Genomic DNA, 25,293 nt, shown 5'->3' with positions numbered 1-25,293 from the left:
TTTGTACGATATGGGTATCAAATGAAAGGTGTTAATGAGTATTTTAAAAGGGAGTAATCCTTAGTTCCATAGGTGGACGCCGTTTCGAGATATCGCCACAAAGGTGGACCAGGGGCGACCCTAGAATTTGTTTGTACAATATGGGCATCAAACGAATGGTGTTAATGAGTATTTTAAATGGGAGTGGGCCTTAGTTCTATAGGTGGATGCCGTTTCGAAATATCGCCATAAAGGTGGACCAGGGGTGACTCTAGAATGTGTTTGTACGATATATGTATCAAATTAAAGGTATTAATGAGGGTTTTAAAAGGGAGTGGTGGTTGTTGTATAGGTGGTCGCATTTTCGAGATATCGCCATAAAGGTGGACCAGGGGTGACCCTAGAATTTGTTTGTACAATATGGGTATCAAATGAAAGGTGTTAATGAGTATTTTAAAAGGGAGTAATCCTTAGTTCCATAGGTGGACTCCGTTTCGAGATATCGCCATAAAGGTGGACCAGGGGTGACTCTAGAATTCGTTTGTGCAATATGGGTATCAAACGAAAGGAGTTAATGAGTATTTTAAAAGGGAGTTGGCCTTAGTTCTATAGGTGGACGCCTTTTCGAGGTATCGCCATAAAGGTGGAGCAGGGGCGACCCTAGAATTTGTTTGTACAATATGGGTATCAAAAGAAAGGTGTTAATGAGTATTTTAAAGGGGAGTAATCCTTAGTTCCATAGGTGGACGCCGTTTCGAGATATCGCCATAAAGGTGGACCAGGGGTGACTCTAGAATTCGTTTGTGCAATATGGGTATCAAACGAAAGGAGTTAATGAGTATTTTAAAAGGGAGTTGGCCTTAGTTCTATAGGTGGACGCCTTTTCGAGGTATCGCAATAAAGGTGGACCAGGGGTGACTCTAGACTTTGTTTGTACGATATGGTATCAAATGAAAGGTGTTGATGAGTATTTTTAAAAGGGAGTGGGCCTTCGTTCTATAGGTGTTCGCCTTTTCGAGATATCGCCAGAAAGGTGGGCCAGGGGTGAATTTAGAATATGTTTGTACGATATGGGTATCAAATGAAAGGTGTTAATGAGTATTTTAAAAGGGCGTGGGGCTTAGTTCTATAGGTGGACGCCTTTTCGAGATATCGCCATAAAGGTGGACCAGGGGTGGCTCTAGAATGAGTTTGTACGATACGGATATCAAATTAAAGGTATTAATGAGAGTTTTAAAAGGGAGTGGTGTGAAGGCGTTTTCCAGATATCGATCAAAATGTGGACCAGGGTGACCCAGAACATCATCTGTTGGATACCGCTAATTTATTTATATATGTAATACCTGTCAAGATTTTAAGGGTTTTTTATTTCGCCCCGCAGAACTTTTCATTTTCTTCTACTTAATATGGTAGGTGTCACAACCATTTTATAAAGTTTTTTCTAAAGTTATATTTCGCGTCAATAAAACAATCCAATTACCTTACCATGTTTCATCCCTTTTTTCGTGTTTGGTATAGAATTATGGCATTTTTTAATTTTTCGTAATTTTCGATATCGAAAAAGTGGGCGTGGTCATAGTCGGATTTCGTTCATTTTTCATACCAAGATAAAGTGAGTTCAAGTAAGCACGTGAACTAAGTTCATTAAAGATATGTCGATTTTTGCTCAAGTTATCGTGTTAACGGCCATGCGGAAGGACAGACGGACGACTGTGTATAAAAACTGGGCGTGGCATCAACCGATTTCGCCCATTTTCACAGAAAACAGTTAACGTCATAAAATCTATGCCCCTACCAAATTTCAAAAGGATTGGTTAATTTTTGTTCGACTTATGGCGTTAAAAGTATCCTAGACAAATTAAACGAAAAGGGGGGGAACCACGCCCATTTTGAAATTTTCTTTTATTTTTGTATTTTGTTGCACCATATCATTACTGGAGTTGAATGTTGACATAATTTACTTATATAATGTAAAGATATTAAATTTTTTGTTAAAATTTTACTTTAAAAAAAAATTTTTTTTTAAAGTGGGCGTGGTCCTTCTCCGATTTTGCTAATTTTTATTAAGCGTACATATAGTAACAGGAGTAACGTTCCTGCCAAATTTCATCATGATATCTTCAACGACTGCCAAATTACAGCTTGCAAAAGTTTTAAATTACCTTCTTTTAAAAGTGGGCGGTGCAACGCCCATTGTCCAAAATTTTACTAATTTTCTATTCTGCGTCATAAGTTCAACTCATCTACCAAGTTCCGTCGCTTTAGCTGTCTTCTGTAATAAATTATCGCACTTTTTCGTTTTTTCGAAATTTTCGATATCGAAAAAGTGGGCGTGGTTATAGTCCGATATCGTTCATTTTAAATAGCGACCTGAGATGAGTGCTGAGGAACCTACATACCAAATTTCATCAAGATACCTCAAAATTTACTCAAGTTATCGTGTTAACGGACGGACGGACGGACATGGCTCAATCAAATTTTTTTTCGATCCTGATAATTTTGATATATTGAAGTCTATATCTATCTCGATTCCTTTATATATGTACAACCAACCGTTATCCAATCAAACTTAATATACTCTGTGAGCTCTGCTCAACTGAGTATAAAAAGGGGCAACAACAGAACGTTGTCCTTATCTTTTACGGCCAAGATCACGGTTCCAGTCGATCACTGGTTATATTTTAAACTAAGTTCATAAATTTTCTAAAGTAAAAGTTTCCTGTACGTTAATATATTCATTTATATTTCATATTCCATTTTCTTTAACCTACAGTGATGCGTGTGTATAAATTGAAAGATTGAAATTAAAGCTAAAAATTTGAATTTGATAATATGATATATAATTAACACATATGAATTATTACTCTTAAAGTTTACATAACTTCTTGGAGGGAAGATATAAGACGTATAAGTATGAACTTAAGAATTTTATTTTATTTTATATATGTATATATAAAACACAGAATTGTACATAATATCTTGGAGGAAAGATGTAAGAATATACATTAAGCTGGGTCGATTTATTAACCTATATCGCGCCATCGATTTTTCGATAGGTTTTGGGCTCAGAAAAAAAAATCCACTGAGCATACCCAAAAAAATAATTTTCGAATCTGCAAAATTTTAGTTTTTTGACTTTTTTTCTTTGATTTTTAAGGTTTTTTTCATGACCTACTTAAAAAGTTTTCATTTGATTTTAAAATGTTCATGTATACCCTGTCCGACTCAAAATTGTCCGCTAAAAACTTTGGCGCTGAAAAAAAAAATATTTTTTCGGTTTTTTTTTTAAGGGTTTCTTCAGAAACATGCAAAAGTGTTGCCGATGAAAACGAATTTGTCTCACAGTTCCTATCCCACTTCAAATTTTGCGATAAAAACGTTGTCATTAACTGTTTAAAAAAAAAAAATTTTTTCGGTGTTTGGGACTTGTTTTGGTCGAAATCGATTTTTTTCATTTTCAAGGCTCCAAATCATTTTGTATGTATATGTTTCCGCAAGGCCCACCAATAAGAATACCAAAATGATCAAGGGACGAGCTAAGTAGATTTAGCCATGTCCGCCTGTCCGTCTGTCCGTTTGTTTGAACGCAAACTAGTCCCTCAATTTTTGAGATATCTTGATGAAATTTGGTAAGCAGGCATATTTTGATGGGGGATTTGACATTTGTCGGAATCGACCGGTTCGGACCACTATAGCATATACCTCGCATCCACCCGATTGTTCAATAAGAGGGTTTTCGCCATTTCTGCCCCATTTCTTCCTCATTTTAACAGCTACCAACATCAAATTTTACCATAAGCTTACGAATTGGTCATAGATTGTTGCCTGAAAAAATCACCAACATCGGACTAAAAATCGATTTCGACAAAAATGATGAAAATCCTCTTACCTGAACAGTCGGTTGTATGGGATATATATTATAAATATGTCCGATCTTGACGATTTTTTCAGACAACAATCTATGCGCAATACGTAAGCTTGCGGTAAAATTTGATGTTGCTAGCTGTTAAAATGAGGCAGAAATGGCGAAAACCCTCTTATTGAACAATCGATTGTATGGGAGGTATATGTATAGTGGTCCGATCCGGTCGATTCCGACAAATGTCAAATCCCCCATCAAAATATGGCTGCTTACAAAATTTCATCAAGATACCTCACAAATTTAAGGACTAGTTTGCGTTCAAACAAACGGACAGACGGACACAGGGACGAACGGACGGACGGACAGAGCGACATGGCTAAATCAACTTAGCTCGTCCCCTGATCATTTTGGCATACTTATTGGTGGATCTAATGGAAACATATACATATAAATTGATTTGGAGCCTTGAAAATTAAAAAAATCGATTGCGACCAAAACAAGTCCAAAAAACCAAAAAAATAATTTTTTTTTAAACTGTTAATGCTAACGTTTTTATCGTATAATTTTAAGTGGGACAGGGACTATGAGACAAAATCGTTTTCTTCGGCAACACTTTTGCACGTTTCTGAAGAAACCCTTAACAAAAAATGGGAAAAAAATAAATTTTTTCACCAAAACACTCCTCAAAACCCAAAATATATATATTTTTTTTTTTTCAAAAAACTGTTATCGCCAAAGTTTTTAGCGGACAATTTTGAGTCGGACAGGGTATACATGAAAATTTTAAAATCAAATGAAAATGTTGTAAGTAGGTCATGAATAAAACCCTAAAAATCAAAGAAAAAAGTCAAAAAAACTCAAATTTTGCAAGCTCGAAAATTATTTTTTTGTGTATACTTAGTGAAACTTTTTTTCCTGAGCCCAAAACCTATCGAAAAATCGATGGCGCGATATGGGTTAACTTTCGTCCATGCAAATCAACCCAGCTTAATATACATAGAGGTGGCAACCCGTAAGTACTCTTATACGTTAGCTACTCTTATGTAAATTAATTCATGTTCTCTAGTGATTTATATATATGTAGACATTATAGCATAAGCTAAACTGTAAAACTCAAATGAAGTTATTCACTAAAGTACAAGTAAAGATCTTACAGAAACATTTTCTTCTAATTGAGAAATCTTGTTTCTACAATTTTTGATGTTGCTTTGCCCGGGGCGTGAACCCAGGATCCTCGATATGGTAGGCGGAGCACATTACCATCACACCACGGTGGTCGCCAAAGATATATATACTTATATATATACAACTCAATGTTGTCATCGATCGTTATCACCTAACTGCGAATGCAAATCGCATATGGCCGAGTTATGACTAGCATAAATATCCATATCCGAATGAGGTGGTATGTACGAACAGCAAGCAATTACGCTATACATATGTAGGTACCGAATGAAAGCCTAACTGCTATGAATTCGATATGAAAGATATTGTCCAGCAAAATCAACTCAGATGAGAGGTTAGAAACAACAGCAATAAGGACACCCCCACCCTAGAGATGCGATCACGCCGATAAACAGCATATTTATTTGAAAATATTTCAGAATTGTAATTATCAGACTTTAACCAGGTCTCCTTAAAAGCTACGACTTGTGCCGAAAAGTTGAAAGTATTAAGGAAGAAAGGAACAAGTTTTGATTGTAAACCACGAACATTTTTGTAATTAATGATAAGACGAGACAAATCAGCAATTACCTTAGTGTTGTTATGACTGTGTTCGTCATAGCGTTTTTTGGATTTAACAAGGCAGGTTCAGCCCTCAACTTTCTTGTGAACAATTGAACCACAGTAAGCTCCAGCCAAAAAGAGGGATCAAGTACCTTATCGACATATGCATCTGAATGTACATAGCTGTCGTATTGGCAGTTCAATATTAGAGCATGAACTTACATATGATACAAACAGACATGTATGTATGTACCCACATAATTGATATACATAAACGCATGTACACCTACATAATGTAGCATTCACTCATTAAGTTATTCATTCATTTGTACAAACATAAATTTCAACCTGTTTAGGAATGTCTTAAAATATATTGACTCTTACATACATATTCATACAATTGTACATACGTATATTTTAACTCGCTTTGGTACGGCATGAGATTCTATTGACACATTCATTCATTTGTACAAACATATATTTTGTACACCGTGCATCATATGGTAACCTGAGCCTTGGTATACCACTGTTTAGAGCTTGCTCGCGACAAGCCTTTACCTGTAGACAAATTATTAACATGATCCATTTATGCTTGCGTTGTACATTTTAATTATACTTAGAATGCAGTTCCAGGGAACTGAATTGAATGTATATGTGTGTTATACTTAGTTTGTAAGTATTAGTGTAAGTAAGTATTTTAGCTCATAGAAATTTTGTATAAAAGAAAACAACTTTTGAATAAAGAACAGAATTCAACCTGCTGCCGTTTTAATTGGCAGTAAATTCTATCTGGTGCCGCTAACTGGGCACTGCAGCCTAGATTTCGATTTTCTCTTATCCGCAAACTTTACATGGCGATCCTGCCTTTTCCTTATTATCCTTTAGAACTGCTGAATTAAATAGGCAGCTTCCCTCGTCTGCTGCTTGAAATATAGGCAGACTTCCTCTAAAAAATCCTGCAAAATTTGAAACAGGACAAAATATCAAAATTACGGCGATATAACAAAAAAAAATTTCGAGGAATTACCGATAAAGAGACACACATCAAGAAGATAGCAGATTATTATGAACACATGGAATTGAAGCGTAAGCGTAGAGAAGTGGAATAGACCATGGCCTACATACACACATCAAGAAGATAGCAGATTATTATGAACACATGGAATTGAAGCGTAAGGCATAGAGAAGTGGAAACCTTCAACTGCAGACACACATCAAGAAGACATGGAATAGACCTTAGGCTGCAGACACACATCAAGAAGACAAACGGAGATAGCAGATTATGTATGTAATTATCTGGGTAGTTTATTTTAAAAGAATTTGGCAACCTAACGGCTGCCAGTTTACGGGCAAAAAGTAGATTTTTCTAATAAAATTAAGAATTTTTTTTCTTCTCACACTAACTTTTTTAATGAACGAAATCAATAATCAAAAAGGATTTGACACATTATTCATGCATTGTTGTAAATCAATTGAGGAAGAAGTAAATAAATTAGGAAAAGAAAAAGAAGCAGAAATAATTAAACAAGGCCCTAAGGCAATTAGCATATAAGAATATAGACGTAGAATAAAACAACAAAAAATTGAGGAACCAAAGATTCCGAAACCCACTAAAAATAATAGAAAAAGAGGAGGAAAAAGATTTAACATAAGAAAGGCTGTAGCCATATTGTATAAAGAAATTAATTTGACAACAAACACAGAGGAAAGGATACGTCTAAAAAATAAAATTAGGGAATTAAAAGAAGTATAAAAGAATTTTTTTTTAAACGAAAATTTATTTAAATTATAATGCCGAACAAAATCCCAATCACTATGCTTAAGAATAAAATAGAAAGAAAAGATTTAGAAAAGGAGTTACAATGGCTAAAAGGTTTTGGAAAGATATTCGTATAACTAGGGAACCAAATATGGAGGATGTCAGTAATCCTATTACTAGAATCGAGGAAACCAGACGCATGCTGATAATGTAGAACCTTACAGAACATAAATAAATAAATAAATAAAAATAAAAAAAAAATAATTATTATTATTTCAAAATGGGAGGCAAAGAATCCAAGGTAGAAGAACCCAATGCAAACTTAATTAATTCCATTCAAGTAATTGACTATAGTGAGGCATTCGACTTTATCAAAATCTTATTGATAATTTTGACGGTCTGCACTTGCGTCAACTTATTTCTAAAATTATACTCAACTCATAACAAATTTTTAAAGAAAAAATACATGAGCCGAGCAGATGGTCTGGACAAAGTCTAAACCCAAAAATAAATATATATTTTTTACATCGATGGGCAAATGGGAAACTATTCTCAACACACTTGTGGAAGAAAAAATTTTTGCAGAAAAAGCTTATAAATGTATTAATAAAAATATAAGCATACAAAGAATAACAATTTTAAAACACCTCACGACAATATTACTGTCATTGAATAATAAGCGCAAAGCTATACAAGAAGTACATAGCAAATTAACTGCCAGCCATCAACTAGAAGCACAACAAATTTTTTCCAGTGTTACAGATAAATTAGTATCCACATTAGGTAGATATAACATTGAGGCATTAGTCCCAACGTCATTTGAAGGAGAGATAGAAATTGATTTCGCTAGCTTATTACCTGAAACTCAACCAGATCCAGCGGAAACCCCAAAAATTGAAATTTTTAATAAAACCTCACAAACTGAAAGCAACAAAATGTCACAAACAATAGTCGAATTTTTAAAGACTGATTCATCAGTTTTGCCAGAATTCGATGGTAAAGCTGAAAACTTGAATAGCTTTTTGGATGCTTTGGATATCTTAGAACAAATTAAGGATACCCATGGAGCTGTAGCGGTTGCGATGATAAAACCAAGCTGAAAGGAACAGCCAGAAACCTAATAAGCACTGAAAGCTCAATTGAGGCAATAACACAAAAATTAAAAACAGCAATTAAGGGTGAATCAGTTGAAGTTTTGGCAGCAAAACTCCTGAATATCCAACAGCGCAGTAGAACTGCAAATCAATACACTGCTGAAATTGAAAAGCTCACAAAATCGTTGGAAGGAGCATAAATATCTGACGGACTAACACCACAGTTAGCAACCAAGTATGCTACACAATCAGCCGTGAAAGCTATGTGTAAAAACTGCTCCAGCGATAAAGTAAAAACAATTATGCAAGCTGGAACGTTCACAACAATGAACGAGGCTATATCAAAATTTACTAACAGTTGCACAGAAGTAATTGGAAACACAAATTCAATTTTACATATTCGCCAACAAAATTCCTATTTCCGAGGTAACTTCCGCAGGAGTTACCAAAACAATAATTATAGAGGAAACTATAGACGTTCTTTCAATACCTATAACAATAATAACAATAATAATAACAACAGACAAAATAACCAAAGATCTGGTCGAAATTTCGGGTCGCGAGGAAATACCCGCAATAACACCAGAAATGTCCGAAATGTAACACACAGGAAAACCAACAAACTCCACCTCAATAAAAAAAAAATTATATATTTTCAATTTATTATATATATTTTCAAGAACAACTCTGAATGATTCCATACCAACCCTCCTAATCGATACGGGAGCGGATATTTCAATAATAAAAAAGGGTCAAATTGACAGTAATGTCACGATAAATAAATCTCAAAAAACATATGTAAGAGGAATTGGTCAAGGGATAACAAGCACTATTGGCGCGGTTAAAGCGGACTTAAAAGATGATTACCTACTAATTAGACACAAATTTAACGTAGTGGAAGACATTTCCAAATCTGATGGAATTTGATAACATTACAAAATACCTGATGATGATTACGTTGGCGGTTTTCGAAATGGTTCCATCGCGATATGCCAGTAAATGTTTCTTTCTTTTCAGTTTCTCTTAGAAAACATAATAATTGAAATTCAATTATTATAAGCCGGTGTTAAGCTCATGAATTCTTAAATTAAGTATAAACTGAACACACCGTTAAACAAACATACATAAAAACAGCTTATTTGAAGAATTATGCAAGATTCTAAAAATAAACCATAAAACGTCAACACCTTACCACCATCAAACTTTAGGCACAGTTGAACGTAATCATAGAACATTAAATTAATACGTACGTTCCTACATATCCATTGACAAAAATGATTGGAATGAATATCTTAAATATTTTGCGTATTGTTACAATATTACCCCATCTACAGTTCATAATTACTGTCCATACGAACTAGTATTTACCAAAAAACCCCAGACTTACGAACTTTCAAGAGAAAACACAGTAAGCCCATTATACAATTATGAGGCTTACGACAAAGAAATTAAGTATAGGTTACAAATAGCGCAAGATAGAGCATGTAAATTAGTAAAACAGGCTAAGGAAAAACAAAAAATGAGTTATGATAGGAAAACACAATATAAAGAAATAAATTTAGGAAATTTAGTGTTAGTAAAAACTGAATCAGGCCATAAGTTAGATAGTAGGTATAAAGGATCCTTCAGAGTAATAAATATCGATGAAAACAATAATTTTACATTAATTCCCTATAAGATAGAAAATATCGATTAAAACAATGTAGAAAATAGAAGCATAGAAAACATAAATCAAACTCATAAAAATTAAAAAATTGTAATACATAAAATTATACTTAAACTCATAGAATAAGAGTACTTTAACTTTATAAACACAAAGAAAATTTATATTGTATGCAAAAGAAAAATACAATAATAAAACAAAACAAAAGAGAAAAAAAACAAATGTAAACTATTCTTTGGAAATCAAGCTAAATGTCACACAAAAAAAAACCCCCAACAAGCAAAGTAAGCGCAAACGGATTCAAAACCATTAACCAAACTTGAGTAGCCATAGATAATTCGTGCACAAAATTATATATGTTTACTCTTTCAAATGCGGTTGGTGTAGCATTCACTCATTAAGTTATTCATTCATTTGTACAAACATATATTTCAACCCGTTTTGGAATGTCTTAAAATATATTGACTCTTACATACATATTCATACAATTGTATATACGTATATTTTGGCTCGCTTTGGTACGGCATGAGATTATATTGACACATTCATTCATTTGTACAAACATATATTTTGTACACCGTGCATCATATGGTAACCTGAGCCTTGGTATGCCACTGTTTAGAGCTTACTCGCGACAAGCCTTTGCCTGGAGACAAATTATTAACATGATTAATTTATGCTTGCGTTGCACATTCCACAGCCAATTTTAATTATGCTTAGAATGCAGTTCCCAGGGAACTGAATTGAATGTATATGTGTGTTATACTTAGTTTGTAAGTATTAGTGTAGGGTAGAAGGGGGAGGCTTCGACATGAGGGAGGCTTCGACTTTTTCAAATTTGGCCGCCGTTATTACTGCCATTGTTCTTATTCCACCAATAAACAGTAACCAAATTGAGTGTGACGCTGTCATGAAAGCTATTCAGTGCTTGTTCAACGACGATAGTATGCAGACGAGATTTTTTATTTTTGAAAAGTGTTGATGTAAAAATTGCTGGTAAGTATTCGCGTACAATATAGAATATATAACATGAGTTTTCTGCCCATTAATATTGCAATAAAATTAAGATTTATTGCTTTTAAAGACTTTTTCAATAACACTAAGATGTATATTTTGGAGCGAAAAATCTGAAATAAGTGCACGGGGGAGGGTTCGACAATATGTTTTGGGAGGCTTCGACAAAGTTTTTACGTAGCAAGTAATATTTTACAGCCATCAAGATGCCAAATATCTACAAAAGAAAGTTCCCTGAAAAGATCATCAACGAAGATAAAATGAAAAAAGCCATCGAGGAGATAAAACAAAAAAAAAAAGAAACCCCATCAAGCGCTGCTCGGAAATATAACTTGCAGCGGACAACACTAATATCTCGAATTTCAAAACAGCAAACAAATATGGGAACTGTTAAACATTTTCAGTCGAAGTTTTCTTCCAATCAAGTACTTACAGCTGCCCAGGAAAAAGACTTAACGGTTTACTTCAAGAAATGTTCAAATCTGCATCATGGATTGACGTATGACTTGGCTAGACGATTCGTTTTTGTTTTTGTTATTATGTTCACTGACAAAACAAATTTCTTTTACACTGGTGTAGTCGTGGAAGTTGAAAATTCGACGTGTGTCGCGAAATTCCTCAGACATCAAAATAAAACCCAATATTTCTATGAACCGATTGTAGAAGACAGACACTTGGTTTCAAAGCAGGATATAATAAGTATATTGCCCTCAACTGAACATCCACCAGGAACTTCACGTGCGCAAAGCAAGTTTATTTTTAACTTTGATTTTTCAAATTTAGATGTTCGTTAAAATTGCAGTTATACTTTATTTTTCGCTTAAATTTTTTATGTTTTTGTTCGAAAAATTTGTTACTGTATTGAAATAAATAACATCAAATATGAATTAAAAATCGTATTTAGAGTTTTTTCCAACATCCTTTTTTATTTTGCTGGTTAAATTGCTATATTTGATAAATGTCGAAACCTCCCACCCAATGTCGAAGCCACCCAGATGACTGACGAAGCCTCCCTTTTTCGGGTTATTATGATGTTTTTGGTTATTTGATTATAACTTAGAAAAAAAAAGCATGTGGAATATTAACCACAAATCCGAAGTGTCATAAACATACATGGCATCAGTAATTATGAAAGGAGTTATCTATTTCTCATTCTAGTTTCTCTAAAAAAATCATTTTCTCTTAACCTGTCGAAGCCTCCCCCCTCTAATCTAAGTAAATATTTTAGCTCATAGAAATTTTGTATAAAAGAAAACAACTTTTGAATAAAGAACAGAATTCAACCTGCTGCCGTTTCAATTGGCAGTAAATTCTATCTGGTGCCGCTAACTGGGCACTACAACCTAGATTTCGATTTTCTCTTATCAGCAAACATTACAATAAGTATGTAGCTACGCTGAAACAATTGCGACAGATTTTGTCACTTTGTCATTTCCGTCCTTATTTGCAACATTCTGCTTACGTTCGTATCGCTAAATTGCTGAATCAAACACTCCAATATTCTGTATTTAAAAAAGATCTTTATTAGACTAATTTGAAAGTACTTCGCAATTAAACTTCAGTTCGCAACTGATCGCGTGCTTAAATCAAACTGGTTTTGATTACTCAGCTTTAGCTGCTTTTATACTTTGTGCCCAAATGTCTAGACGTTTCTTCTGCTAGAATTTTCTACTTGCTATACCAGCTATACGCGACCAGATATAAACAACTATAGATACACGTGTATAGCCTTTCGCATAGCCATATGTGCGTGTATATGTGAGTACTACTTCCACAAATAACTAAATCTGTATGTGAGTTATCTCTTCGTTGCCTTGTATGTATGTCGGTAAGTGATGATTAATGTGTTTATGTAGCTTGCTTAATTTTTCTGTTGTTGTGCCATTATTTAATAACCTTAGGGATGTAAGACAATAAGTTATGCTAATATTCGTTACAATATGAATACACATTCATACAAACATTTATCATATTCCCATGTAACTAGAACTAAACTACATTTCTTATTATGTTGAATAAACTAGTCTACAGTGAACCACCATGAGGCATTGTGTAATTTCGCTATTTTTCTTTTAATTTAGAGCACAGCTCAGTCTCTGATTTTGAATTTATTCCGCGGTAAGAAAAAGGCTTCTTCACAATACATGTAGTTGATATATGTACTGGAGTGATTCGGGATTTTTTTTGGGATCAAAGCATGGCATTTCAATGTAATATGGCTCAATTTCTCGTGGATCGTTCAAAATTTGTCATCCAATGCGTAGCTCCTTGTGAAGAGACTGTCCTTCATTCATTTACTCCAGAGTATCTTCGAACCTAACCCCGGTTCTAGAGACTAGCACTGCCGCATCTACAGAAAATATACATATACATAAAACGGGCATATATATGTGACATCTAAAGCGCTATATTTTAGGCTAATCCCTAAACTCGTCGTCGACGTGATTTCTATAAAACATGTATGGCTCCTTTCTGTTCCCAACCAAGAGCGATTTACGCCGCGTTTAAGCGCACCTCCGTTCCTTCATCGTCGATTAGCACCAAAGCTGGCCTGATAGCCCGGCCAAATTCTCGTTTGTTGCTAACGCTAAAAGGCGCCTCCAGTTTTTATAATTACTTTAAGAGATACAATCTCACAAGCTCGAAAGGGAACTATCCCGAGCACCAACTTTTCGGCACAAACATTCATGTGAGACAGGATCATAAGATCCCTAACACCATGTGCACCGTATGTCAGCTTAGAGCTTGTACGACTGCGACTTCAAGGCAGTGCTACCGAGCTACGTAGCCTAGATTAAGCGCATAACCTGGAAAACACCTTAATACATTAGAGAATAACTATTCGGCCAGAAATCGCGCCCTCAAAACCATAAGCTGTTTAAGTAGATATAATTTCCCAACTCAGGGGTGAATATAGTTAATCCTTGGCGACTCTACAAATTTTAAATTTTGTAGGTGGCCGTTGTACTTCTTTACGCTAAAACTGCATGGGACACTGGATAAATTTTTTTTAAATGAATCCCAAAATTTGCAGTTTGTGTTCGAAACATTTATTTCAGTGGTATTAGTTAAACTAAAACGATATTTAAAAATGAAGGAAATAAAAGACTTGGAGTTACGTCACCGCAGTGGGGGTGACATAATAACAAGTAAGAAGCTCTGGGCTATTCCACTTAGACTATGCTTGACCCCCCAGCGCGATAGGGAGCATTGAATATAATCGTGGCAAGCATGCCTGTCGTAAGAGGCGACTAAAACACCCAAATTATGCAAGGGGTTGTGTAGCGCAATTTGTAGCTTCTCCAGTTCAAATGATCTTGTCTCTTTTACTGTATTAGCCTACACATATACATACGCACGTATATTTTAATAAAGAAGAAAATTAAACGAATAACATACGTGCCTAAAGGATGTGAGTGATAGTAAAAAATTTGATTAAGCGGCTCCGTTTACACACGTGGAATAGGATCTCGCCTCTGGATAACGTAATACATGTTATGCTTCGATTCCGAAACATAAATCTTTCTATACTGAGAATTACATAATAACACCAGAGTAAGGTACTAACGGCGGCCAACGCCACCGAGATGTGGATGTAACTTACTTGCCTAATACACCGAAGGACCTGGGATAAAGTACCTTGAAAATCAACATCAAGTTTTTCCTAACAGAGGTCACCGCAGTCACAGCAGTGGGTTCGCAAATACTCAGAGTGTATTTCTGCATCTTCCTCGCAGATGCCGTGCGAAATGGGTTTAACAACGCAGATTGAAAGAGAAGATCGGCATAAACTCCTCGAAGGTATATCGTGCCTAGTGATAGAACTTTTAGAAAAAGTATCGATACCGGTACTGATATAAAATACTCGGATCCAAGTATCGATGCTAGTACTCATACTCAGTAAAAGTTATCGAGTATACTCAATCCAAATGAGTAACTCGGAATTTCTACCAAAAGTGAAGAAATTTTTTTTTTTTTAAATGGGATCATATGTTTTGATTTTAATAGAAAACAAATAAGACAGTTTAAGTTTGGACGAAATCGAACATTATATACCCATTTGTGTGCTCTTACATATATTTTTAGTAAACATTTGAAAGCATTTTTGTTCGACTTATTGCGTTTACAAAAAATCCAGTTAGAAAACAGTTTTTCTAAACAGGTTAGCTCTAACTATTGAGCTGGAGTGACGCGCATCTCCCTAGGGAGATTGCTCTTCTTTTCTGCGAGTTCAGAGTATTTAACTTTAAAAATGGTGTTCGCCGGGCAATTCCTGGCATAGAAGTCCGACGGCTTTTTGTGAATATCACTGAGAACTTATTGTATTCTTCTTCTACATACAGCTGAGATCTCAGGTGGCGTATTTCCTCGTAATGATTGCGGAGATGACTTAAGACCCTGGGAGGCGGGGTCTCTTTAATAAAATGTCTCTTGGGATGTCCAGGTTTATGTATATTCAACATAAACTGTTTGTTCAGCGTTTCATTTCTCTACCTAATGGGGAGTACTTTCGCCTCACTATGTAGGTGGTGCTCTGGGGACATAAAAAGACAGTCAGATCTAAGTGAAGTGTTTTGGCAGCCCTGTATTTTCTTCCAGTGAGTTAAGGCTCGGCGACCATATCGGGGACGCGTAGCATGCAAACGGCTGGCCAATTATTTGTAAGTGGTAATGAGCGTCTCTTTATCTTTACCCCAAATACTGCCGGCAAGAGATTTGAAAATTTTGTCACAGCTCTGGATTCTACGTACAATTGCGGGTGCATGCTCGCCATAATGTAGATCCTAACGACACACCTAGTATTTTTGGTAGTCGGAAGCGTAATGCCATCGACGTGAATGTCTTATTTGCGTCATCTGCTACCAGCATATGCTATGCCGACGAGCACACGATAATGACAACTAGCCCTGCCCCTCAAAATACGAATTAGTTCTAAAAATGAATAGCTGTCTTCCCAGTCTTTCTGTTTTTTTTTTTTCACCTGATCTGAAACTATTACCGACCAAGTCCACGGTCACTCTGTTTAAGACATTTAAGGAACAGATGATGCAAATATTGGACATTTACGTCGATGGCGTTACGCTACCGACTGTCAGTAACGTTCGATAACACTCTCACCTTCAAGGCACATGCCTCCGAAATCGTGTCTAAAGTACAAAGCCACAACAAAATGCCCAAATCGGTTTACGGCAGCACAACTTACAAATCATTTAGTCGACTGCTCATGTGATACGCGTCACCGGTTTGGTGGCCCGACTTTAAAATAAGACACTGGGAAAGTCTGCAGGCGTGCCAAATACTGCACTCAAAACTACCACGACATATCTCCCTATGACTCTTGAACACCATGTATAAGAAGTCAAAAGATCTCAAACGAATTTTTGATTAACTGTCACAAGGCGGGGAATCCCAGTACACAATTGCTTAACCTAGCCCCCCCTCCCAGAGGGATAAGGAAACATCTCCGTAGACACTACGATGAGATACGGCACCTACCAACCCAGCCGGTTGATCCAGATAATAATCCACACTGAGTCTGTAAATATCATCGTTAGGTAGCGCCCGGTGAACGCTGTTATCAATATACTTTTGCATAAACTAACTAGTACGTAAATTGGTATGATATTGGAAATTATAATAATTAGTATGCCATGTGGTATAATGCTGACGCAGGAGCACACTAGCGTGTTAAATGGTGTGACTCTGATGCAAATACTGACTAGTACGGCATCCAGCCCTACCTCCCATCAGGCTTATAAGAAACTATAGGAGCATACTGATATTTCCATCGTCAGCGGATGCTTAGTCAACTATGTTAACTGGCTACCGATAAACACCTCTACATCAAACCTTCTTCCCTCACTGCATCTACATACAAACGAGCTCTCGTGCTCCTAAAAAACGCTCAAGATAGCAAAAGTAATTTTGGAAAGATAGCTGGTTTTTCGACACCTATCAAATATAATAACATCTATAATCACTTACTTTCCTTCCTAGGCTGCAGTCTTAGGCAGAGAGTGTGGTCAAATATGTCGACTCGGTCTTCGTAATTCCTGATTCAAGATCTTCATTAACAACCCGTATACTGTGTGCTGTCTCATTCAACCAGTAATCCATTTTGCACTCTTCTGAATACAAAGCTAAGGAAAACTTGTCAGGTTTGTAGCAAGCTTCCAAAAAAAGACTTCAATTTAGGTTCCTCCGCTACCCGTAATACCACATAAAAAATACTCGCACTAACATTTGCGAATGAGCTCGGTACAAAATATGTGGGCAGCGAATTTAAGGAATGATCGGTAGTCATCACCCATGCTCAGGAGCATGACGGCAAGCCTATGTTACAATAAAGGAGGGTTAATACAGGATGGTTTCCTATCTACAATCACAAATTGGTGGGACCTACACGTTAAATGTCGACACCGCAAGTCATCTGCTAAGGGCTTGTTAAGTTTTTTCTAGGGACAATCTTCTTTAAAAAAAAAACACTGTTTAAAGTTTTTCTACAGTATCCCGATGATTAGTTTCCCTGGACTTGATTACACACTGTCGATATAAAAGTCAACACGACTACTTTATACCAGGCAGCTGCTTTGCTCTTTCTTGACTAACATATATTAATATGAATACAATTTTGATAACCAATTTTAAAAAAATCCAATTTCGTCACCATTTGTGGATTTCGTGCATTGATACAAAAAAGTGCTATATTTAATAATATTTTACAAAACGGCCTCTCTATTCTTCCCCTTTCTCTCATCATTCGTATTGTAAGGGAGTTTTCAAAATGAGCTGCCACTACATTGAACATCTGGCATTATTAGATTATGTATGGGACACTGTTTTTTACAAAATGTAGATGTCTTTCAATTATATTTAATCGAAACTGAATTCGCCTACAACACATTTCGGCCTTACTTACGAAAATGTTATAACAATTTACTTAATTAAGAAATAAAAATACTCACTCCATTAGCTAGCAATTAATTTCCATAAATCTGATTGTGTGGTACATTTTATGAATTTCATCTTTATACCACCAACAGCAACAGCGCCGTTGAAGATGAAATGAAAGATGTGCATAAATTAAGGAATATGTTTGTATGCTATGAGGACAAATAATTGGGGTCGTTTATAAGGCATAATAAAGTCGGCATTGCAAAGAAAAGCTGCTTAAGGTGAATTATTGGCTTGAGAAAGTGTATAGCCTGCTATGTAATAGGACTTTTGATGTAAGGTAAAGTGGGATACTGATATACAATTAGATGATTTATGTGACTACCTAGATAACAGTGATTATTGCAGGCAATAATTTGGAATATACTTACTGTAAGGATGTTGTTCCGTAGCAATATATATAAAGATTGAGGATTAAAGGTGCTGGATCTACAAAAAAAATTAAAGGGACCGCTTGTCCCGTTACGGTAAATTGTTAATAGATGGTTGGCTTGAACGGGCCGGTTAGTGAGTACTTCACATAGACTGAATGAGTGCCCAGCGACCAAACTGAAAAACAATATCAGAAGCAAGGAACTCCTTGCAAATACTAGAAACTTTCCAGGACCTATGCTAGTTGCTACCTCTAAATCTGTTAGCTGTGCCACTTTTATAGCTGGAGTCTGCGGCTGACGATCGTTTCTTCCTTCAACCCACGCTCCTACTTCTGCTATCATTGATAAGACCTTGTTGAAAAGCATGTGATGTCAGAAGGCAGTGTCCAGTCAGAATACCCATTAAGTTTTTTCAATAAATAATAAGAGTAATTTGTTAGTCTAAGGGTTTAAGGCATGTACATGTTCTTCAAAATTTTGCTGCACCGCTCTTGATTCCACGCCTTTCCTGATTGGTCGATCATGTACAACTATCGCCTTCTATTATTCTCGCCCAATCTGATTGGGACGTCTACAGTACAAGCTTTCAGGGATCCGACCTGCTTAGACAGCTCATCCGCTTTTTCATTTTATCCTATCTAATATGCCCAGGGACCCAATGTAACTAGATTTTTCCCAACCCCCAGGTATAAACCGGGTTGCTTACACTTTAACACACTTTTAGATGTTGTGCTATCTGAAACTCTTGCCTTTACTGTTGCTTGGCTGTCAATGTAAAAATCGGTGAGGCTGTAGTTTAAACTATTTTTTCCAGTATTTCTACTTCAATCACCGCTACTACTTGCGCCTGAAAAACACTACAGGGATCTGGCAACTAGCGCAGTATACCAGTATTCCGCACACCCTACTTCTTCCATCACTTTGGAACCATGGGTGTACACCTGTATCGTTTCGTTTGCTATTTGAGCCCCTTGCGCCAACCTTCCACCTTTATTGTGGCTCTAAGATAACCACCGAAGCGCAGTTAGGAAACTGGGTAGCCTATTCGTCAAAAATTTGATGACGCTATACTACTATGGCATTGAGGCATTGAGTCTCGTTGCAATTTTTCTCTTCGCCACTAGGCCTATGGGTGGAATGTTCACAATGGCATACAGTGCAACTTTCAGAGTTGTTCTCAGGGCTCACGTTATGCGAACCATTGATAGCCTTTAAAACATCCTCTAATTTCTTGAGGAAGGTACTTTTTTGTGTGCTAGTTCACCGAACAAGGGCTCCATGGTATAAGATAGGCTTTAAAATCGCTGTAAATGTCTTATAAAAGAGAGGAAGATATGGCCGGAACGCCTTATCCATCAAAGAGCTAATTGGTGGAAGGTACTTTCCAGTTATGACAACAGCAAGGTCGTATGGATTAGAGATATACGCCACCGATAAACGACGCCGGATGTCAAAAATATCGGCGCGGCGGCGGCGCCTTCGGCGCGATACTATATTTTTTTCTCATTTAAGACTGTCTAGGCCATTTATTGTTCATGTCGAAAATTGGTATGATATGGTCGAAAGTGGTATCAACGGATGCTCATTACTGCATTACATAATAAGAATCCAATTGCTAAATTTAACTCTTTCTAACCGTCAAAAAGTTATTTAAAAAAACAAGCGCTTTCAATGCTAGCTTACCACGGATTTTGCATCACCGAATCCATCAAGTAATTAAAACAAAACACTACAAGAAAAGTAAATAAAACTCGTTTATTTTCCTTATAAAAATATTTGATTGGTCGATATTTCGACTTCAATCTGAAGTCACCATCAGGACTAATAAACATAAACAAGAAAACAAAAACCAAAGATATAAAAAATTTTAAGTTAAAATATGTACAAACATAGATATATATGCGGACAAAAAGAAAAGTTATGATCAAAAGGAACCAAATAAAAATATAAACAAGTTTGAATACCGAAAGTATAAACAATTTTAAGGTACCGTATATGTAAACAAAAATTAATAGCAACAATACCTATATAAAGAGAGCATAGAATGATAAGACAAAAAAGTTAAAACGTATATATGTGTGTGTCATCTTCATTCTTGTTATTGTACTCCAGGTTGTTGATAGCGGGATGTTTGCTGGAATATATATTGTAACGAATTTTAGTGGTATTTCTCTTATTTCAAATCTTTTTCTAACGTTCGTATCGCTAAACTGTTGAATAAATAACTCTAATATTCAATAATGCAAAATTGCCTTTACTAAAGTACTTCACAATAACACTGATACTTCACAACTAATATCTTGCTTAAATCAAACTGATTGGTCGTGCCTCAGCTGGTGCTGCTTTTATACTCTTAGGTTTCCTCGTTGACATATTTCTAGGCGTTTCTATTTCTAGACTTTACTACTTGTTTCCCAGCTACAAATTTATCAGCTATAACTACAGATGCACGATTATAGCTTCTCGCATAGCCATATGCGCGCGTATATGTGGGTGATACTTCCACTGATGATTGCCTACTTTTGGGAGTATTTCAGATATATGCATGTGCTGCTTGAATGGACATATGTGCAGACATAATGATTGATTTGTTTATGTACATATAAGTCACTGCTTAGTCACTCTTAGTGACTCACACTGCCTCCACCTAAGCCTGATCGTCCCGATCAGACCAATCTCTTTATCTAAAGCTGCCATCCTTTCCAAATGAACCACTTTCATTTTGGATGGTGGTTTGCCAATGGCTTGTGTGCGGTACACTACATCGTTGATCCGTTTTACAACTTTGTATGGGCCTTCCCAATTACACTGCAATTTCGGGGACAAACCTCTTTTTCGTTGCGGGTTGTGTAACAGCACCAAATCTCCTTCCTAAAAACCTTCCGAATTAATTTCTTTATGGTATCCGGCTTTCATCTTATCACTCATAATCTTTGTTCTCAGCTCTTCTTCCAAGACACCAGTGGATTTCTTGACATTTCTCTCCGCATCGGCATCTATCCCAAACTTCAAATCAGCTGGAAGTCGATGGTCAGTGCCAAAAATTTCTTTTGCAGGGGTTTGGCCCGTTGTCTCATGCACTTCTGATCGGTAAGCCATCAAGATTAATGGTATGCGGGTATCCCACTCTTTATGGAATTTGTCTACTACTTTCCTTAAGTGCTCCTCCAATGTTCTATTGAATCGTTCCACCATACCATCGGACTGAGGATGCAATGCAGTTGTCCGTGTTTCTCGAATGCCCAATGATTTACACATTTCCTGGAACAAAGCTGATACGAAATTCCTGCCTTGGTCAGAATGTAACGCCATTGGTACACCATACCTTGCAACCCAATTGTTTATAAACACTTCTGCTACTGTTTCCGCTTCTTGATTTGGGATTGGGTATACCTCTGGCCATTTGCTGAAATAATCCATAACCACCAGTACATATTTGTTTCCACAGTTGCTAGTAGGAAATGGACCTGCGAAATCCATTACGATCCTTTCAAATGGCGCACCTTAGTTATATTGCTTCATCTGGCCATGACTTCAGGGTTTGGGGCCTTTCGCTCTGCTGCAAACCTCGCAGTTCGCAATCCACTCAGTGACCTACTGACGGCAACCATCCCAATATAATCTCTGTTTAATCTTCTCGAGCGTCTTCGTGATTCCAAGATGACCTCCGCTTGGAGCATTATGCAGCTCGCTGAGCACGTCAAGAATCCTCTTTCTGGGAACAACTATCAGTTTCTTCTTGCATTTACCATCCTCACTCTCCCATACTCGATGCAAGCAACCGGATATCAATTCTAAACTGTTCCACTGTGCCCAATATGACTTCGAAATGGGACTCTCTGATGACATCTCCTCTCTGTTTTGGTCTTTCGTTTCGTTCGAGCCCTTGCATAACATGTGACAGATCAGTATCTTCTAGCTGACACTTCCTTAGTTGTTCACTGCTGCGGTCTTCTCGAACTGTAGCTTAAAGACATGGATAGGAACAGAACCGTCAAAAGATGGAGTTTTTGCCTTCGTATTACTCGCTGAAACTGCTGGGTGATTCATTTGCAACTCCTGTATACGACCTCTCAAAGCTTCTATCTCGGGATCAATTTTGTCCTCGAACTGTACAGTTTTTGTATCCTATGCTTCCAGCTTGGATGTTACCCTTCCTTCCTGTGCTTCCAACTGCGAAAACATTTGTGCCACCTGCAATGATAAGCGCTTGTGCTTCCATTTTAGATGTAATCTGTGTCGACATTTCTGAAATACGAGTTTATTGTGCCTCAATCTTCGATGTTATTTCTGATGTTATTTCTGACGACATTTCTGCAAGACGTGTCTTCTCTTCTCCCATCTTGGCTGTTATACGGTTATCCTGCGATTCCAGTTGAGATGACATTTCGGTTGATATTCGTGACGACATTTGCTTCAACACTGCTAGTATCTCGTTAGTGTCAACACTTGCCAATGGATTCGGAGTCTCCATCTTCTCCTCCATTTTAGTCGCTGGCTCTTCCACATCATGATAAATGACATACTCGTCCACATTAATTCCTTCCAACTCCAATACCCCTCGTAGCCGTGCTTGAAGTTGGATCTTATTGCCGTTTGTATTGAATCCACGGTTCTCCAACTCCTTTTTCATTTGCTGGATCCTTAATTCACTTAACTTTGCCATGTCCAAGTTGTATTCGAAATCTCCAGAATTTATTCAACAATTCCTCTTCTGACATCAATTGTAACGAATTTAATGGTATTCCTCTTATTTCAAATCTTCTACTAACGTTCGTATATGTTGAATAAATAACTCTAATATTAAATAATGCAAAATGGCCTTTATTAAAGTACTTCACAATAACACTGATACTTCACGACTAATAGCTTGCTTAAATCAAACTGATCGGTCGTGCCTCAGCTGGTGCTGCTTTTATACTCTTAGGTTTCCTCGTTGACATATTTCTAGGCGTTTCTATTTCTAGAATTTACTACTTGTTTACCAGCTATAAATTTATCTGTTATAACTACAGATGCACGATTACAGCTTCTCGCATAGCCATATTCCACTGATGATTGCCTACTTTTGGGAGTATCTCAGATATATGCCTGTGCTGCTTGAATGGACGTATGTGTAGACATAATGATTGATTTGTTTATGTACATACAAGTCACTGCTTACTATCCCCTTAGAGATGATAGTATTTCTTAGTGTTGCTAATATTCGTGACAATATATTACAATGAGCTATACGCAGCCAGCATTGTGTGATTTTTTTGTTTCAGCACCAAGTTTCGGTAAACCCTTGTATATTGCTCAGTGTCTGATTTAAGATTCATTCTCCTGCTATTAGGGGTGATCAAAATTTGAAGCATTACCAAAATATATCTTTTGTTATAATGTTTCTCGATATCCAAAATTCTAACGTTTCCAAAATCGGGGTGATGAGCAGTATTATTGCAATGGGCAGACAAGGCTGTCTTATTTTCCGAAGAATTGTTCCTTAGCTTTATGTTCGACTTGTTGCCGAAAATTCTCGTCTTTAGTTTTTGCTTAGTAGTCCCCACATAAACCTTGTTGCATATGTGAGACCCGTCACCAGTGCATGGGATTTGATAAATTAAGTCAGATTTGTCCAGCTTAGGAATCCTGTCTTTCATGTTGCTGTATACCTGTCTGAGAGTGTTATTATAAGAAAGCGCTGTTCTGTATTTTTCCTTATCATATGTTTGAACTCTTGATTCTCCCTGCTATTCCAGGGACATATGTGATTGATTTGTAAATTGTGACATTTGATTCACTTGACCTGGCGTTGTGGGTTATTTTATGAAAATTTCGTGCCAGTTTATTTATCAGTTCGTTGGGAAATTCATTTTTGCTAGCGTTTTCTTAATTATAGCTATGTTCTTCTTGTGAAGCACTTTATCGCTTATCATAAGAACCCTTCTAATAAAATTCTTCGCGGTATTCAAGTTTTCCGTTCATGTTTTGAGTTGTACTTGAGAAGTCTTCCTGATGCAGTTAGTTTCTTGTACCATTAGATTAGTAATTTATTATTTTTTCTTATAATCAGAGTATCAAGATAGGGTAAATGATCATCTTTTTCTACCTCTATCGTGAACTGAATGTTCCGGTTATACCCATTGAGCATATTAAGCATGTTGTCAATCTTATCTGTTCTGACAACAGCAAATAAGTTGTCGACATATTTGGTCAAAAGAGTTGGTTTGATAGTGGCGTCTCTTTCAAATTTACTCAACAATTCCTCCGTGACGATATCGGCTATGACTGGGGTGGTGGTGATCCCATGGGCATTCCTGTGCGTTGTGCATAGAACTTTCCATTATATTTAAAATAAATATTATCTTTAATGCAGTATTTGACCATGGTCAAAAACAAGTCCTTGGTTAACGTTGTGTGTTCTTTTATGTCATTCCACTTAGCAGCTATGATATCTATGGCAACATCAACCGGAATGCTGGGGAATAAAGATATTACGTCGAAAGACACCAAACTTTCGTCATCGTAAATATATGTACCCTTTATCTTCTCTTTGAACTCTGTCGCATCTTTGACGTTGTAATTGGAAGATTTAGTTAAGTATTTCAGAATCTTGACATATTTACCAATTTGTATGATGGGGAGTCAATGGACAAGCAAATAGGTCGAAGCGGTATGCCGTCTTTGTGTATTTTTGGCAGGCCATATATTCTGGTTGGGTTAGTGTTTTTACAAGTGAGCAAATTCTTTTTTTCAGATCAATGCAACCTAACTTGAACATCTTTTCAACTTTGTCGTTATTCCTCTCTTGCAATTTGTTCATCGGGTCCCGTTTCAGAACTCTGTATGTGGAAATATTGTTTACTATTATTTCCAACTTTCTG

The sequence above is a fragment of the Eurosta solidaginis genome, chromosome 2 (assembly GCF_040869045.1).
Source record: "Eurosta solidaginis isolate ZX-2024a chromosome 2, ASM4086904v1, whole genome shotgun sequence".
Classification (NCBI taxonomy): domain Eukaryota; kingdom Metazoa; phylum Arthropoda; class Insecta; order Diptera; family Tephritidae; genus Eurosta; species Eurosta solidaginis.
The sequence above is the reverse complement of the archived record's forward strand: the minus strand, read 5'-3'. Positions refer to the sequence as shown.